General features: G+C 47.4%; 1 protein-coding gene across 1 annotated transcript in view; it reads left to right on the top strand.

Moving 5' to 3' along the window:
• Positions 1–19029: 19029 nt before the first annotated feature.
• Positions 19030–19423, top strand: part of LOC144119542 (uncharacterized) — a 59816-nt gene continuing 59422 nt past the window's right edge. Inside the window, exon 1 of the mRNA XM_077652125.1 lies at positions 19030–19218. The gene's annotated coding sequence lies outside the window, so the exon portion shown is untranslated. The remainder of the gene's footprint in view (positions 19219–19423) is intronic.

The following is a 19423-nucleotide window of genomic DNA, read 5'->3' as shown; positions in this document are numbered from 1 at the left end:
GGCATTGTCCGGGCGAATAACTTGCACAAAGAACAGTAGCGAATGACTGAAGACCGAAGCAACCAATCTGAAACGGTGGGATGAAATTTATGTAAAAATAACAAAAGCTCTCGGACACATAGAAAAGCAGCAATTATTTTCGATAGAGAATTCACCCTAACAGAAACTTTAGTGGAGGTGGGGACAAGTAACCACGGGTAGATCCGAACATGGTGGAGGGAATGTTCGCATTCTTTCAACAGTAGCTTTATAATGCACGGATGCAAACAGGAAGGACTGAGGGGAGAAAGCATTACATGGAAATTAATTTATTGCACGCTCGCTGACGCTTGTACAGCACCTGCATTCGTACAGTCAGCGCAAGAGCTACGGACACCCGTATTTTCTCGTGTTATAACCCACATAAGTCTACAGTCTCACTTATGAATTGGCTTGCTCTTCCTATAAATTCAAAAAATTTCCATGAGCCCATGTGGTATCTTAGTGCCACTTCTGCCCGGAATCTTTGCGTCTGAAAATCGTAGCTGACAAATTGAGACCGAGTAGCGCGCTGACTAATGAGCATAAACGTTTATTACGCTCAACACATGCTCCTTTAATCGCCCGCTAGTGCAGCTGAACGTTTGTGAGTACTTCGTAGGGAGTTTCCACGAGAAATGAAAATCCAGCACGTCATTCCAACGTCTCTCTAAATTGACTAAGGCTTCGAGTCTTTCGTATCGCGGCCGAGTCTATCGTGAGTACGCATAATGCGCGGCATGCTGTATTCACAACGCGTCTCATAATCTCGAAATGCTGCCGAGCAGACACGGTTTCCATTTACGATCAATGCTCGGAGTACGCTTTCTAGCCTCTGCCCATGCATTTTGCATATTCACGCAAAAGGAAACGTTTGGCAGAGGTCTGTCTGGTTGGGGCTGCACTTATAAAGATAAGGAGCGCTAACCAAGTGCTTGAAAGAAAACGTGCTTGATCGACACCTACTCGATTCTTTCATCCGGATGTGACAGCAAACTATGCAGCTTGGCTTTTCAACAAGCGCACGGCGGTGCTCGCCTTCGAGTGCTTCTTTGTTGCCACACTATCAGCTAACCGATCTTTCTGTGGCTATTTCCGCCTTGCACAAGTCGTTATCTTCAAGCGAGTTTGAAGAAATCTACTTAAACCATGCGCTTAGGAAGGAGGAAAAGCTTCGACGAAGCCATTACCATTACCCCGCGTCTGCTGAATATTACAGGACTCAAACAGCAACCTCCTTCGCAGGTTCTACTGGGTCTCTAGCATTCACTTAGTCCCTGGCATTGCTGTATTTTGCGTATTCGAGGCCTGCCTGCGACAACAAGCAATGATATATATGCGATGCTAAGCCTGCCGCTGGGCTTTCGTCGTGGGAAGACTCACGTAGGTCTAACATGAAACTGCATTTACAAGCGATCAAGGAAGATGGTTTGGTTTATAGGGGTTTAACGACCCAAAGCAGCTCAGGCTATGAGAGACGCCGTAGTGAAGGGCTCCGGAAATTTCGACCACCTGGGGATCTTTAACGTGCACTGACATCGCACAGTACACGGGCCTCTAGAATTTCGCCTCCATCGAAATTCGACCGCCGCGGCCGGGATCGAACCCGCGTCTTTCGGGCCGGCAGCCGAGCCCCATAACCACTCAGCCACCGCGGCGGGTCGATCAAGGAAGAGTGCGTGAAGTTAGTTAAATAATGATTGTGCGCATTAGTTAGCGCACCGCTCAGGTTGCGCTTTTGAGCCGCGATTTACAAGTGCAACGATTCTAGGGAAGCCGCAGCGGTGGCTCAGTGGCTATGGCGCTCGGCTGCCTGCCCGAAAGACGCGGGTTCGATCCCGGCCACGGCAGTCGAATTTCGATGGAGGCGAAATTCTAGAGGCCCGTGTGCAGTGCGATGTCAGTGCACATTAAAGAACCCCAGGTGGTCGATATTTTCAGAGCCCTTCATTACGGCGTCCCTCATAGCCTGAGTCGCTTTGGGACGTTAAACCCCCATAAACCATAAACCATTGACTATTCTAGGGGAAAAATGTACTACCTCAACTCATGGAAGCTTTCATTTAAAGAAGATTCATAGCTGAGACTTCGGCGTCACTGTGTGAGGTGAGAAGAAAATTTCGTGCGCATGCGTAGGGATGCTGCGCTTTTTAAAATGCATGATGATATCTTCTGCTCATGTGCTGACTTAAGAAAAAAATAATAAAAGTGTGCGCAAGAGTTCAGCAAGCTTAGTTTCAAGTGGCGCTCTGCTCTGCTCTGTTCGTCTTAACTATTAGTTTCATTATTGACACAGTACAGCCACCACGAACAAGTACCAACTAGTTCATCAACAAGTACTTTCAAGCAGCAGCTTACCGATATGCAGCCGGAGATAAGTATATGTGACAGTTAGTGGAGTGGGGCAAAACACGACACAAATTTTCCAATCATCGCGAGCATGTTTGATTCGCAGATATAAAAAAAATACTGCCAAAGTATTTTCCAGCGCCCTGAGATCACCTTCACCGAATGTGAAGAGACAGCGCGTTCTCTGTGCTGAACCGCACGTCGCCAAATATGTGTGCCTTGCAAATCCAGCTTTCCTGAACAGCATTTTTAACTGTGACGCAATTGTGGTATATCGTAAGGTTCTGGTCTGGAATGGTCTAAAATTTCGATGCATGGAAAAATTATTTAAAAACTTGTCCTGCGGTCACGTCGACTACTTGTGACCGTCACAGGAAATAAATTGGGTGCATTTTCGATAATAAATAGCCGGAAATTAGAAGGGTCCCAAGAAGAGATGTGTTGGTGTATTAATTTTTATGGTACAACCTTGCCATATGCGAAAAAATTGGCTACATAAACAACTTCCAGTTGAAAAAATTCTCTTGCCCAGAATTTCTGGGCATGTTTCCGGAAATGTCGTAAGTGCTGGTGTGATTGCTGTAGTAAGAAAATTTTTGTCGATTTGGCACAAGTTGATATTGCGCTCTGTCGTGGATTCAGCTGTGTATGTGGTGAGGCTTGATGCGTGAAAAAAGCCAGTGTAAAAATTAAATCTAATAAAGGGGTTAGGAACAATGGCGAGCAGGCCACGAAGAGCCCATGAAAGGGCCGGCGATAAACAGGTCCGCGTTTCAAACCTGTGTTTTCTGAATAAGTTGGACAATTGCTGGAAGCAGTATTAAGAACAATACTGAGCACACGCTGATCACATGCCAAGCAGCATGCACCGGAGTGAAAACTTCCAGTCAGGTTGTATGTATACATTGCTTTTTGCCATTTCAACATACGCTAAAGACATGCATCATTTTTTTTCTGCCACTTGCCATAAGTCATCGCTTAGAGCCTATCCTGAAGTGAAGCAAATATTATTTGCAGTCACAACGCTCAGATAAACCAAGCCAGTTATAACCGCGTTACTGCATTTAAACCAGCGTTTTGTCCGTAAAACCCCAATGACGACGACAAACGTGTCAAAACGACGCGACTACAAGGCGCCTTCAAAGCCTGCTCTTGCACAGTCAAGCGCCGCAGCATGCAGCTGTCAGCGCGAACCAGCATGGCATTCGCAAGAACAACCAGACGTCGTCCCCGATGAAACATCGCTGAACAGCACCTAACGACAGGCCGATGTGGGCAGTGGAAGGAAAGGTCTTACACCAGACTTCGCGCTGGCGGTTTAGGTGTACGCATCAGCTGGTGCATTCGAGTGCCTCGAAACCGTTCGAACGGTCCCTCCGGCATACACGCAGATCCAGTGAGGGAGGCTTTCGCTTTGCGAGCGAATGCGTCTCCTGAACAATAACTGTCTGGCCACGTGGGCGCTGCGAGCGCCGCCGCAATGCTCGGCGCTTGATGTTCCTCGCCAGTCGCGCTTTCTTGCGCGGAGAGCAGGCGAGACATCCATCACTACTTGGCGCACAAGAGGGATTCTCTCAGTCGCTGTCTGAACTCACTGAACTCGTGAAAACAGCCGGCTTGGCGTGCTCTGCAGCGGAAAGGTAGGACGGAGTTTTGTCTCTCCAGCGTCGTGATGTACCCGTTACTCGGCACCAGGCTGATGTTTGCAGCAGAATGGATCCATGCACGTTCAGAGCTGAGAGCAAACACTAGCTTGTAGAATAGCTCCTAAGGAATGACACTCAAAGCAAGAAAATTTAGAAAGGACACCCTTTCACCTTCTAGCGCAGTCGTAGAATTACCAGGAAATACCGCTACTCTTTCCAGTAGCTGGTTGGTTCTATTCGGTTAAAACCAAGGTGGGCTCGACGGGCTGTCCCTTAGAGGAAAATTTCGGTATGCAGATGGTGTCGATAGGTTTTATTTTCTAGTGTCTCTGAGTAACATTACAAGAGGGATGCATATCGAACATGACATAAACAATAGGTAGAATACACTGGAACAGAACGATCTGTTTGCGATTTTTGGCTGATCCAGCAGTCGTATAGACAGCGGTCCGCGCATACCCGGCCGCCAGTCGAGTTAGAACAGGGTAATTTAGCAATATGCGCAACGTGCTGTGTTGTGATTTTCGGTGTGATTAACTAATGGAGTAACGAAGTGATAACTTCGCAAATACACCACCGAAAGTAGGACTACATGTGCGTGCCACTTACTCACTGTGTTTCCTTAATGCTACTGCGTTAACAGCGCGTGGACACGGTACATGGAAAAGACGACACACAGCGCCGCCAGTGTGTTGTCTTTCTCTTGTCCCGTGTTCACGCGCTTTTTGCCGTCGTGCCTACGGATGGCACGACGTCATAGATGTCTATGGATGTCATAGACACTCATGTCTATGGATGGCACGCCTATAAATTTAAAATAATTTTATTTGTACGTCATTGTGTCCCCACGACACAGACGACGGGAAACAAGATCGATCAAAGCGAATCGCCGCACTTCTGCGCTCAGCTGCGAGAACACGTCACTTAGACATGATGCAAACTTTATCATCGCGTCACTTCGACTTTGGTTTTGCCGTTTCGTACGCATGTGTAAAGGCAGCTCTGATTAGAAAACGCGCTCGCCGCGCTGTCTTGGTGTTGCTGCCTGCTCCCACCCCTTTGCACGAAGCAAAAATAGGATTGATAGAAACAATTTGACTTCTGGTATCTGGACGATAAACCTTATCAGCTGCGATGGCTTATGAACGCATTAAGTGTACAACTCGTTACTGCAGCTCACCGTACGACAGTTTAAACAGGAGCATGGTGTTGCCACAAGTTACTGGCTGCTTCGATTCGCGCACTTTAACAGAGGATAACATCCTGGGGCCGTGGCCACAGCAATCGACTTCCCTCAAGGCCTTCAAGGCACTGTTCAGCTTCCTGAGCGACTGGCTTGACGGACCAGTTGTGACTGCGCCCCTCGCACCCCTCTCTCTTTTCCTTGTCAATCCCCTCATCCGTCTTCCCCTGTTCAGGGCAGACAACCAGAACACTCTTCTTGTTAACATCCCTGCCTTCTCTCTCTCTCTTCTCTCTATACTGGTCCAGAACAAGCAGACTTTCTCGTTTTACACAAAACAGAATTCTAGAAAATTGCCTTCAGTAGGACAAGTTACAGAGTCCAGAATCGTCGCAGCTTGCTGAAATTAAAACACCTGAAGTTCTTGAAAAAATGGCTGCGGTTTAGCTCTGGCTAAACCAGGAGTCACGCGATAGAAACAGCTGGCGGAGTGGAACTCATTGCAAAGTCAGTCTTTCGCCGCTGCGTTTCGCTGGGCGCTCCTTCTTCATCTACGTCCCTGGACATAGATTCACTGCCCCCCCCCCCCACCCCCCCCCGCCCCCGCCTCCCTCTCCACTCTTCCCCCGCTCGGTTTCGCCGGCGCGCCGCGCCGCCGGCAGCTCCCACGGCGCCGCCACGCTAAAGGCTTGAAATGCTAGCGTAATGTAGGCGCGCGGCGCGCACACCAGCTCTGACGTCACCCCGTCCATGCGCACAACTGACGAGGCGGGTGGCATCTGCTCCGCCGTCGGCGCGCGGCGAGGCGCGCTTTCTGTATTTGAGTGTGGACCAGCAGAGGTTACTTGTAAAATGAACACCAAGGTATTTGTATGAACAGGCATGAGATTGTTATGAGATTTTTTTGGGATCGGCATAAGATTGTGATTTATTGTTATAGTGAAATATTACATATTATATGAAAAAAATTGCTCTTATAAACGGTTTTCCGCCCAAAAATGCTTTTGTCCAGAATTGCTGGGCGTGACGATGCTTTGGTGCTTTTGCTCTAATGAGTGTTCTTACTTTAAGCCTAGGATTACGTATCCTATTCTGACTCCTATTCCATTCCAATTCTCGTTTTCTATTTCCACAAACCGCCCAAGATGTGATGACGCCGGTGGACGGAAGGTTTCGTTACTGGCGACTACAACTAACTGATTTTACTGCCAAAAGTAAGTAGGTTTAAATATAAAATGGTGCTGTACGAATTATACGTCTTGGGATAAACAAATGGAAACCGCATAGAATGATCTGTACGCACATTCTTTTTTTGCGAGGAGAGTTCTCACAACGAGAAAAAAAAAAACGTCCACAGCAAGTCTTTGAGCAGCGATGCAACTTAGCTGCACGCCTGCTAAACGAGGGATGGCAAAAACGCCGTTTGGACAGTTACGGCGTTCTGAGGCACCACGGGCTCAAAAATAACCTCAGGATTGCACTTCAGTCTGCTTGAGAGCAGACTTTGTTATTTTTGTCTTTTTGTTATTTTTATTTATTTATTTTTACTTTTTGTTTTTGTATTTTAATTCCGTGTTTATTTCATTACATATACTTGCTTAAGATCTGTTGCTTAATCCACTTTTACATTTTTGTTGTATTTACCACACAACCTGTGACTGACAGTTCGTGCGGACAACTTCCGTCCACGTCACTTATGAGCCAAGAAAGGCTTTCGCCTTAAAATATGTGACTTGGGCCCCCCTGGTGCCCATTCCTGTGCGTTGTCTGACAGTGAGTCCTTTGTGGATCTATCGAGCTAACCAACCGGCGGGAAACTAGCCTTGTTAACAACTTTGTCAAGTTTCCGCCCGCGTCTTTGCGCTTCGACCACTCTGTTCCGGCGTAACCAGTGCGGCAGGAATGCTAGCGTACGAAGGGCGGGCTTTGCATATCACTGCGGCCATACACGCGCAGCATTGCGTACAGCAAGGCGTCCGCTGGACATTCGTGCACGTTCCTGGCGTTTTCAGTAAACCCACGTAGCAAACTTATGAGTAACACGTCCGCCACGCAAGGGATGACATTCGATCTTGCCACTTGACAACTAATCAGTAATGCAGCTTAGCTGGGTGGTGCCTAAATATTTGAAATTCTTAATTTTTTAGATTATTTTACGTATTCCGCACACATTATTCAGTTGGCCAATAGTGAAATTTGTTTTGCGAAAATGCTAATATTTCAGGAGAAAAAAAAATTATAAACGACGTCGGGGCAGATGCAGCGTTTTCGTGCGCAGCTCAATATCGCAACTTTGCAATGACGTAATAATCGAGATATTCAAGCCACGATGGATATCCTTTGCGTGTTAAAAGTACAGATGAGAAAGCATATGTCAGGTTCTATTGACGCAAAAGGCCTCAGTCTTGGGATTGGAGGATAATATAGAGTAGCGGAGGGCATGTTTGCGGCTTCCGCCACTTTATTTACGCGCTGCTGCCAATGCTCGAGAAGATACAGGTTTGAGCTAGGACAACATTATAGGGAACAACACAATGCAACTATTACTTCGTGTTATTTTCCGCCTTCTTCTAGCGACCTGTTTCTAAAAAGTGATGAAAAATCGAGGATGGGTTTTTTTTTTCTTCAAATTTTGAAAAACACTATTATATTCCAAAATGTCAGATTCAGGGCAGTGTATATTAATGAAAGTCTGTGCACTTTTGAAGCATCTATATACTTATCTACTCTGCAAAGTTCAAGGAGATGTGCTAAATACTTGCATAAGAAAACAATCCTTGAAGGTAGCCACATTTGAGACTTGCCATTTTCGAATTTTTTCTAGGAAGCGGCAACTTCTTCATAATGATGGAAATAAGCCTGACCTATTCTGTCTCACCTGATTTTTAGCACACAAAATATATCCATCACGGTTTTATTATCTCGATTCTTCCGTCATTGCAAAGTTGCGAAATTGAGCTGCGCGCGAAAATGCTGCCTCTGCCGCGACGTCGTTTTTTTTCTCCCGAAATATGACCCTTTCTGCGAAAAGAAATTCACTATTGGCCTTCTGAATAATGTGTGCATAATAAATAATATAATCGAGAAACTTAAACATTTGAAGTAATTAGGCAGTTCGATCTGTCGTGGAATCACCCAGCTGGCGTTTGAGGAATCTTGATTGTCGGCTATAGTTTCACACGTCTGTGATGAAGTCTCCTCTGGGCCCGCGAGTGGACACTGGAGCTGTCATGTGCGCTGACAAAGAAAATAAACTGGCAGCTACCCTTTTCCTTCTCCACAAAAGGATAGCCTCGATGCTAGCTGTCAAACTGTGGCTTACACGATGCGTTTGCAGCGTTATGTATACGTTGCAGCCCTTATTCCCGCCGCATGCGCATTCGGGCTCGCTTTTCTTTCTCCTTGTTGTTCCGACTGTGCGATTCGTTGTGCACGGCACGCTTCTCGATCGGCCTCACGCTCTGCCGTGCTATCGAGCAGGTGCAGACGCTGTGCACGGGCACTGCGGGCACTGCGGGCACTGCGGCCTTGTTCAGACATTGTGAACACTGAAGCGCTGGCAGACGACGGACGAAATGAAGACGAGACACATAGTGTGTCTCGTCTTCCTTTCGTCCGTCGTCTGCCATAGTGTGTCTCGTCTTCATTTCGTCCGTCGTCTGCCAGCGCTTCAGTGTTCACAATGTCTGAACAAGGCCGCAGTGCCCACGCACAGCGTCTGCACCTGCTCACTACGGACGAAAGGAAGACGAGACACACTGTGTGTCTCGTCTTCCTTTCGTCCGTAGCCTGCCAGCGCTTCAGTGTCCACAATGTCTGAACAAGGCCGCAGTGCCCGCGCGCAGCGTCTGCACCTGCTCGCTACGGACGAAAGGAAGACGAGACACACTGTCTCGTCTTCCTTTCTTCCGTCGTCTGCCAGCACTTCAGTGTCCGCAATGTCTGAACAAGGCCGCAGTGCCCGCGCACAGCGTCTGCACCTGCTCGCTAGCACTGTGTGTCTCGTCTTCCTTTCGTCTGTCGTCTGCCAGCGCTTCAGTGTTCACAGCGTCAAACCAACTCGCCCAGCAACACACTCTGCTTGTTCAGACATATGATTATTTTCCCTTCGCGTAGCTCGCCAACTCTTAAAACCGAGGATTGTTTCCGAAGAAAGGGAAGGCGCGGCAACTGCCTCATTCTCGGTAGACACCTCAACTGTTGCTCAAGCGCGCGGTGAAGGAGGGAGTGAAAGATGAAAGAGGTGCTGAAGTCGAGGGCTCAGTGGTGATGGCGGTCGGCTGCTCAGCACAAGGATGCAAGATCAAATGCGGATCGTGTTTCAGAAACAGCCAAGTGCAAAAGACGACCTTGATTTGCGCGCTGCCGGAGGCCCTGCCATAACTCGCGGACAAGGCTGAAGGACCGCAGCGCAAGTGTCATTCCCAGGCATAATACATTGCTTAAGACGACAGAGACGAGGGCGACAAGTTTATGCAAAATTTTTCGCGATTATATAGCGTCGAGCTGCTGGAGAGAAAGTGGTGGTTAGCGAATTGTGTTGTTGACAAAAACTCTTCGGAGGAAAACAAAAAGGGGCTTGTTTGCAGGTTTCACTATTTTGGTGCAGTGATACGTCCGCGGTGACAAGGGCCCCTTTGACGCCATGGCAACCTGCCCACCAGGTTGTGAGCAACCTAGTTCCTATATGTCAACCTGATAGTATTAGAGTTCCCACCAAGGAATTGCATCTCACCATTGTGGCAACACCGGCATATACTTCTATTAAAAACAAAAACATTTTTGTGTAAGTAAAATTTATAATTTGCCATTTCACTGACCATAATACCATGCTCATATCCCCCCAAAAGAACAAATGGTGCCCAAAGCGACCATAATGGACGGAATTTCGACCCTGGACGTGGATGCATGGATGAGGATACAATCGAACACTACTAGATGCAGCTAAATTAAATGGTTGAGTTTAACGAAGCATGTAAAAAATCGAAATAAAAAATCATAAAAAGTGATATATGCAAAAATCGGCACCGTCACAGTAATGCGGATACTTGCTACTGCAGCTAGAAGTCTGAATCTGGAGGTTGATGGACCTACAACTGTAAAGAAACTGACATGGTATAATGTGCAATTTGGCTGAACATCATGAGTAATGTCTGTGCATGTTTTTTTCAACAGCGCCAGATGTCGAACGGAAGCTAACGTGCAGTGAAAGCTAAAGAAGCTGTCGGGAAGGCAAAAAATTAGGAGGACACTTTGGAAATTCTAAAGTGTGTTCGGCGAAAGCCTGCGGCCATTCGACTGTGGGCGCCATGCAACGACACGTCTGGCGAAGGAGCGCCGTCTCAGCGCGTACTCGCTCCGCCTGCCGGTGCAGGGGACGTCACTGTTGCTATGCGCAGCTGCGCATGCGCTTCGGCGTCGCCGCTTCTCGCCGAGGGGCGAGGAGGGTGTGCGCCGGTGAGGGGGAGGGTCACAGCTGGCACTGTTCCAGGCTTTGGATGTAACGGACGGACGGTCACCGCGAGTATGAGCCATTAAAAGCTTTCGCCATAATACCTCTGTTACGCGGGGAGTTTGCCAAATATAACAGGGAGTCTGAAATAAAAGTATGAACGGAAGAGGTTTGAAGAAGACGACGAGGATGACGATAAGGATGACGTGGATTAGCCGAAGTCTAAAGTAGATGAAGAAGTATTGAGTGAGGCGGGAAGAGATGATTGGTGGACAAGAGCAGAAGAAGACGACGACAAGAATGACGTGGACTAACACCATGGTTATAAAAGCGCAAGGGAGAGCGAGGCTCGGTGGAAAGAACAGAGAAGTGTAGGCTCCGGTGGGTGAGGGACGCTCCGGCTGGAAGAGAGCAACGCCGGCTACTGCTCCGGTGAGCTCGAGTTCTACGGCTTCGCACCATAGACTTCCTACCGTTCCTGAGCCCGTTCCGGGGAGTCAACGGAGGACGCTACCACCTGCTATGGCCAGGGGTGCCTCCAGCGCTGTTGCCAGCCATCCGGGTGGTGCCCTCAACGCCAACATCTCCAGCATCACCTCCACGGGCGCTTGGACCGGGAGCTTGTAAGACGCAGCCAACGACGCCGCCAGCGACGCCAACCCGAGCACGTCGAACGCCACCTCGACACCGGCTACTTACTGGACCCATGCAACGCCGCATCCGCATAGGACCAACCGTGAGCCCGAACGCCGACCGCTAACAGTAGAACGGTAGTAGCAGACGCTAGTAGCAGTGTTCCCAGGTCGGACGTGTGTATTGTTAGTCTTTGTGTTTTGTGTTAGTTTTGTGTACTAGTGTTTGTGTCACGTAGGGTGTAATAAATGTGCGTCTTTGTGGGTACGCCTGTCGTTTAGTCCATTCTTTCGGTCCGAGTGTGCTTCGGGGAGATCCGTGACAGTTTCAATGCCCATTGAGCCCACAGCCATTGAGCTGCGTGTCACACACAGCTGTGTGGCTGTGTGTACAATGACCATTGTACTACATGAAGACCGTCTGAATAGAGGTTCGGCAAACACCATTGAAATCCCAAGCTGCTGACAGCAGTCTCGCAATCGCTACGCGTCCAAAAAGACGGCCTATTGCAACGAGTTCATTGCAAGAAATAAATTGAAATTCCCTGTCCTGTACAATATAAGTTGGTTACACTTGTATTCTTGAAAAAAGGAAATAGCTTAGCATAAAGCGGTGGACCACAGCTTTATGCTAAAAAAACCAACAGGCCAAAACTCTTGAGGTCATCGCCGCGTGCCATCCAAATGTTTTCTAATTACCTCCTTCCGTATAGTGCGACTTCTGACTTACTGATGCAAGTGTTGTTTTGATTACGTGAAATAGTTCGATAACTTCTCTTCTCACCTGGCTGCGATGTCATGACAGAATGGCCTTGTCTCAAACTGTGGTCAACACTTTAGACCTTACAATAGGGGTGAGTAAGGAGAACTAGATAAATAATTTTTGTGTTCTTTAAGACCCCTGTTAACGCAAGCGCTCCGTCTGCCTCACGTAGATTTTACATAGGTCATTTAACGCCTCCTGTACAACTTATGGAAAAAGAAGCAGTGTAAGGCCAGACACCTACACACGCTGTCCCTTGCGTTCAAGTCGTGCATGAGAGCCCCCTGATGGGCCACGCCGCACTCCGTCGTCGGATCACCTTCCTTTCTTCCACCCGGCTTAATCGTCCAGCGTAAATATGATGGAACCGTGGTGATTGAAACTCGCTTAATTGAAACTTCTGAAATATTCGGTTCAATATGCGGTTAATTCTAAGTGACCGCGCAGCTAACATGCCGCGGAACGGGAACTACGGCAGCACACCAACTTGCCTGAGGCCCAGCAGTGAGAATTATCGCGCCAGTAATCCTGGCGCCTGCGGCTTACTACTGTCCCTCGTGACCGTCTGCCATCAGTCCTATAGCAACGCTTATCGCCTGTCCTGTTCTCGCTGCCCAGCAGGCGCCATAGCATGCTGCTTCCAGAATAAAAGCGGACCGGTGTTCCGGATGCGAGTATGTGGAACCCTTTTGCCCATACAACTATATATAGCGAACTGGAGCACTGCTTCAGACATTTCACCATTTTATCTGGGACAGGAATCCGCTTACTGAATAAAACTTTTTTAGAAAACGTTCCTCCCAGTTCCATTTACAGCTGGAGCCCCTATGGCGGTCTTTGGATCGTGCCGAACTGTGAGGTTGTTGAATACACTTTTCCTGACGGACTTAAATTAGTATTGCAGCTTCACTTTTATATATTGTTGTATATATATGTATATATATATATATATATATATATATATATATATATATATATATATATATATATATATATATATATATATATATATATATATATATATATATATATATATATATATATATATATATATATATATATATATATATATATATATATACACAGTGTTTTAGTTCGTTGCGCCTAGCGGCCTCTACCGGATCGCAATTGCATTCCTGAATAATCAACGGAACTTTCAATCTGACTCAAACGCCATTGTGTCAGTCGCCACCGAGGGTGTCCGTGTGGCAGAGATATCAAATATGTAGAGCTCAAGTGCGTGAGCGGCGAGGCGCAGCTACATCGGCATGCCTGCCGAATGAAGTGCTCGCTACTTTGTAGCGTACTATACGGTCAGCGGTTATTCCCCGCACTCTGTCGAGTAAAGAAGCACGAGAACCAGCTCCATAGTGAGTGAGCACGACACTCAGTTAATGGGATACTGGGGACAAATAGAATCTGGCCTGTATCGATAGGATACTGCGTTCTAATAACTGAAAACACTTCAGCCAGCTGTTTTTCAAAATACTCTACAACTTCTGAATAAACACTTTTTCCTGAAGCCCCACTTAAAAAGCAGGGATAATTCAATTCAAGAACTAATGAACATTGGAGAACGAAAGATACTACAGGCTAGGCTAAACAGCGTTTATTTATTTATTTATTTATTTGTTTATTTATTTATCTATTTATTTATACTGCAAGCCTTTACAGGCTCACACAGAAGCGGGTCGGAAGGCAAACAATGCAAAGGTCAAAGAACAGCAGAAAATGTAATGCAATTCAATAATCCTTTCGGAGCAAAAAAAGAAGGAAAAGCAAGAAGAACATACAGCGCAAAGAAAAAAGTGCTAAGGAAATAATACTAGACAACGGTAAGAAACAGAGAAAAAAATTATAGGGCCAATTAATAATTATTTATAAGCTAGAAAACAAAAAAAAACGGATGCAGATGTCGCCATCACCGGCTCATTTCGCGAGGACAATAGGTCCGTCGACAGCAAAAATGCTTGGCGAATCCCGGAGGCAACGCTTCACCTCCATTAACTTCCGAACGGTGGCGTCCCGCTATTTTCGGTAAAGACGTCACGAGTTCGAGTCCACTGGCGGGAAGATATTTGAATCCTATTTTCTCGCCGATAAACGTATCTTTTACCGCCGAAAAAAAAAAAAAAACGTCAGCGTATCCAGAAAGAGGCAGAGAATCAATATTTTACCGAGGACAGTCATTACCAGTGTCCTTTAAGGCAGACAACCGCGTCGAACATGCGCAAAGGAGAAACAAAACAAGGCAAAACAAAGTCAGCTCGCTGCACCGTGCTTGTCTATGAGATTTTGCGCGCATAGCACTACTGCATAAGGGATTCCGTGCGCTCAAACCGGAAGTTTCTTAACGAATGCCTTTTCATACAAAACGAGAACAGTCAGTGAAGCAATATGGACCAAGTCTAGGGGGAGGAGGTGCCTAAGCGTCACATGTGTTTAGCGCAGCGCACGTTGTCATGGAAATAGAAGAAGATGACGGCACATTTAAGTGCGAATGAGCATAGACTTCCTTAATAGGGAAAGCAGACGGCATTAGACTTCATCCCCCCATGAAGAGGAATGCCAGGATGACGAGGTTTCGCATTTGGCTTGCCTACTGTTGGGCATAAAATGTTGATTCAGCCATAACAATAGGACTCTTCTCTTGGCAAACCTGAAAGAAATGCTGCGAAAATTTCCATACCGTTAAATTTTTGTAGTAAAAAATGCAGTATAAAAAACAACTTCATCTGCGCGCAGAAGAGAACATCGCGGTGCAGCTGCCGATTCAGAGGCAGAATCCCCGTTTCCGGCCGAACACTGGCCAAGTGTAACAAGGAACTTCGTCTTCCTGGCATTCCCGTGGCGGATGAAGTGCTCTTTAAGAAACCCGCATAGACAGTGGCGCCAGCTTTCCATCTAGGCAATACTGAGAATGTCTATGGGAAGGAGAGAGTGAAAACGAAGGGAGGTTGAAAAGTCTGCCACGTGGGCGTCGTGCTCTTCACTCGACTCAAGAAAGAACGAAACATAGCAGGAAAGAAAACGGATTCTGGGCCCGTGCTCGCACAAGGGATAATGGCGCCCAGCCAAAGGCGCGGGCCATTCGTCTTGAAAAAATACAGCAGTGAGAAAGGTGACGCCATCTTTGATATTACTGACTGGAAAGCAAGCGGCTTTCTCAAAGCGAACACATGAAGCCTAGAAATAAGTACTATTCGAAAGCACCGGCAACCATCGCATCACTGTATAGAATCTACGTAGCGTCATCGCAGCTGCCCGTAAAACACAGTCAAGGGGCTGATTGATCATGTAAAGCATATCGCAGTACGGGCTTAGACGCGCACAGCCGCCCATAGACTTGTCTTTAGCGTTCGAACAGGGCACAGGGTAGCGGACGGGAGTGATTTACGAGCGCCTTCGGTCTCGAAACAATACCCTATAGGGTGCGTCATGCTTTTTTGTGGATCACGATTTCCTTGTCACGCCTGCATGGAAAAGCTCTGTCGAAAGAGGAGGCAGTGGCACATGTCGTCACCACTGCGCTGAGCACGCCGTTCACGTGTATACTCAAGTGCGTACCTTCCAGCACAGAAGTAAGGAGAGGAGTGAAGAGGAGTATGACCTCGCAGGCGCTGTGGTGAATTCCTGAGCGCGTCAGCGCCATTGCTTATACACTCACGTGCTGCGTGACTCTCGCAAAGCGGCGACGCACGTGCTTGATTGATCACCGCTGCAGCTGCTGTCGCTTTGAAACGCCTTGTCCTTCCAAAGGCCTCGTTTCGCTGTTCCCTCGGTTGAAGAACTGAATGACCTTGCTTAGCCAGAAAGATGCGTTTTATATGCTTATATGCATGTGCTGGTGAAAAACGTTCGGTCTTTAAGTATCCGATGACGATACTGGCTTTTGCATCTAGGATACTAACTCCGTAGGTAGACTGCACAGGTCGACGCAAGCTCCTTTCCGACATACAGGGCTCAGATTTGCTGAAATCGCCTATATCGCGCCACTGTCCCCTGTCCTTTGTCTTTTAATGGTAGGATTTCTTGGTAAGCTTGAGCGCTCTAAGTGTCACTGTCATCACGAAAAGTTAATGACACTCTTAGTAATACGTAAAATGATGCGCAGCGGTGGCTGTGTGAGCTATTTCCGGACCAGCTTATTAAATAGTGGCGTCGTGACTCGCTACTATGTGCGCGCACACAGGTCACCTGTCCTATACTCCTTGGATAGGTGAAAATTTCTCAAGGGTACCGCATTCCCACTCTTTCTGCTGCCCGATTTAAAGTGTGGCTGCCATCATCTAACGTCCTGTACTAGTACAACAAGCTCCTCCGTGATAACTTATCTTTCTGCCGCGCTACTGCGGTGCTTAACTTACTCACAGCATAGTTGAAAGTAACCTTGAGTGATATCACGCACTAAATCTCAGGAAAAGACGGTAACAGGATATTTGTACCTCATGGAAACAGCAACTTCGAGATCAGTGCGCGTTCTACAGATGGCCCAGATTCATTGGACCCTCATAGAAATGGTCTATAGACTATCTCCCGGCTACTTATAAACTATATTGACATCCTATAGATATTTCCTCTTGTCTATTCATGGGCCATAGACTGTCCATATAAAAAAGCTTACTAAAAGTGTATGGCCATAAATCTGTAGCTTGTCTATAGACAAAAGCTTACTAAATGTGCACGGTCATAAATCTATAGCTCCTCTATAAACAGTTTAGAGGATTTGTATTACCTATAGACTAGTCTATAGGATTTCTCAATAAAAGTCTAGAGACCTTATAGACAAAAGTCTACAGACAGTCTGTAGAATGTCTAAACAATGTTTGTAAGGGCTTCTGTACTGCGAGCAGGGTATACAGTTCATTTTCGCTCTCGGCGCAACACGAACGGGACACAAGACGAAGGACTAGCACAAACAGGCACAAACAGCACAAATTTCCGCCTTGCTGAAGGGTATACAGTAATTGCTGCAGCAGAAATCGTTGTCGTCGTCGTTTCGGCAGACGCGGCTGCTACGACTCTTCTTTTCGCTCCGTCTTTCCATCCACTTATCCCCCTTTCAAATCCCTTCTATCTGCACGGGGCCGTTATAGTGGCTGAGATAGAGCTTCGACAAGCCCGTGCACTTCAAAGGGAAACAAACAGCGGCGGCAGCACTGCAGGAGCGGTGCGTGCGTCCTTGCTGGTATACGGCGGCTTTCGTTGCTCCTTCGTAAATCTTCTGGAGTCCTTTTCTTCTGTGTGCATGTGGCAACGGTTCAATTCGATAGGCACCCGTGCATCCTCGCTCCAAGGTTTGCCGCGTGACCAATACGAGGCCCTTCGGTTTTCAGTTCAGACGCAAATTGCGAGATCCCAAAGGCATGCTGCAGTAAGGGAGTAATTACTCATTAGCATCCACCCAAGCGCAGCCACACTGCTACCAGGGAAAGCTCTGCAGATCTAGCAGAAACTTCGTAGTTAAAAAAACAAAATCGTTCTGGTCCGGGATCGAAGCCGGAACCACCGTCTGTCCATGGACTAAGCTAACCACGACAGCTTACCGATGGCAGGATGCGGCCTAATTCATCAATAAATTGAAATAGCTTATCAGCAATCGCTTGCATTCCTGCTGTTTTTCAGCAATTTCTTGAAGGATTACTTGCCTTCGGACAGCTAGTTCGCACAGCTTCGGATGGTAGTTGCTAAACGGATGCCTCACAAAGCAACCAAAAGGTGATGCGATTTATTCCTTCCTTTGGCTGGACGCCTTTGCTCCGGCTCCTCAATATAACGGCCATCTGTTAGAACATTTTTTTAAACATCAGTACTCGCCCTGTGTAAATTACGCTACTCACTTTCTTCAACAACAACTACAACTTCTTTGAGAGTTGTTCTCAGCTCTTCTTGAGTCTACTGAACACATGCGGGCGTTCAAGCCCCTGACGTTCGCAAATGGGCGTCCAGCTTATAAAGCCTGTGAAATTGGTCACAGAACACGTTACTGAATATATTTATTAGCGACCATGTGACTGCGACACCATCCATCTGCGCTTAATAACTGCGCCTAGGTTTCGGAGGCACACTCTTTTGCAAAACTCTACCAAATCTGCACTGAATGGCATTTTAACTTCTTTTTCTTTTTACTCTTCACTTCCCCCTTCTGGCCTTCCTTCCCGGCAGGGTTCAGGTGTCCACCCGCTGTTAGAAAGTGCGCTTTACCCATCCTCATAACCGTTAAAGGGACACTGAGATGAACTGTGTCCAATTATTTTTCTCAGTAAAAATTTATTTCCTGGCTTCTGGTTATGCAGACGTATGCCTGGCAGCAAAGGACAGATTTATGGCAGCTAAATTTTAAAATTTCCCCTCCACTCGATTGAAATCGTAACGTTTGCACCGAAAAGGCTAGCTGCCACGGTTTCAAAGTGGCTGGCAGTGTAACGTAGCTTCCGTGGTCCCCAACTAAATTCGGTACCGACGCACGCACTTTAATTGCAAAACTGGCCGGTGAGGGCGACACCTGTATTTCATTTTTTGGTCTTTCCTAGTTTACAAAATCTGCTTTCGGCGAGCCTTGGTCTTTTTGTGATTAGAACGCAGTGCTCCATAAAAGCAGGCCATCTGCAATTTTTCCTCAATGCCCCATTAACTTCCCCCCCCCTCCCCCCCTCCCCACCCACCTAGCACCCACTCCAGGGCTTCATTTCCTGAGAGCTATATAGCGAGATGGGGGTTCGCAGTACCTTCAGCTCACGTGGAGTAGTAAGCGGCAGCTTTTTAAAAAACTGGTGGGGTTTGAATGTAGTTAAACCGAGTAGACGAGCGAAAGCGTGTGTTTCGACTGTTTGACTCGTGGTTTTGCTTCCGTGGGTCGTCGACACGTCTGGAGGTCGGAAGAACTTAAGTGACCCTTCCAGCCGGAGGCGTCGCACATTCGGATAACAAACCCGGCGGCACTCCGAGAATAACCAAAGCTGCCAGCGCCGCCGCGTCGAGATAACGCCCCGCAAGACGCCACTCGCGGCGAGCAGCAGACGTCGCACGCGAAGAGTGCGCTTTGTTCGGACTCCAGCTGTTAGCTGCGCCAAAAGAGGCCCATCGCACAGCGCACAGGATCGGCTTCACAACCCTTCTACTATGCTGCGACACTCTACCAACTCTGCCTCTTTGGCCATCGGCGCTGTCAGCAGGTAGGGGTGACGTCATACGCGAGCGTTGTATTGGTTGTCTTATGTATGTACCACGTGACGTTTAGGCGTCGCGGTACCGTGACGTCATCTTTCAATATTATGCACAGCCCTTTGGTCATACCTAAGGAGGAAGGAAAAAAATTAGGAGACCGTTACGTCACATATTTTGCAGCTGGAGCTGAGGGCTCCAGCATGCCAGTTGGCT

The sequence above is a fragment of the Amblyomma americanum genome, chromosome 2 (genome assembly GCF_052857255.1).
Source record: "Amblyomma americanum isolate KBUSLIRL-KWMA chromosome 2, ASM5285725v1, whole genome shotgun sequence".
NCBI lineage: Eukaryota > Metazoa > Arthropoda > Arachnida > Ixodida > Ixodidae > Amblyomma > Amblyomma americanum.
Note: the sequence above shows the minus strand (reverse complement) of the source record. Positions and strands in the feature narration are given on the sequence as shown.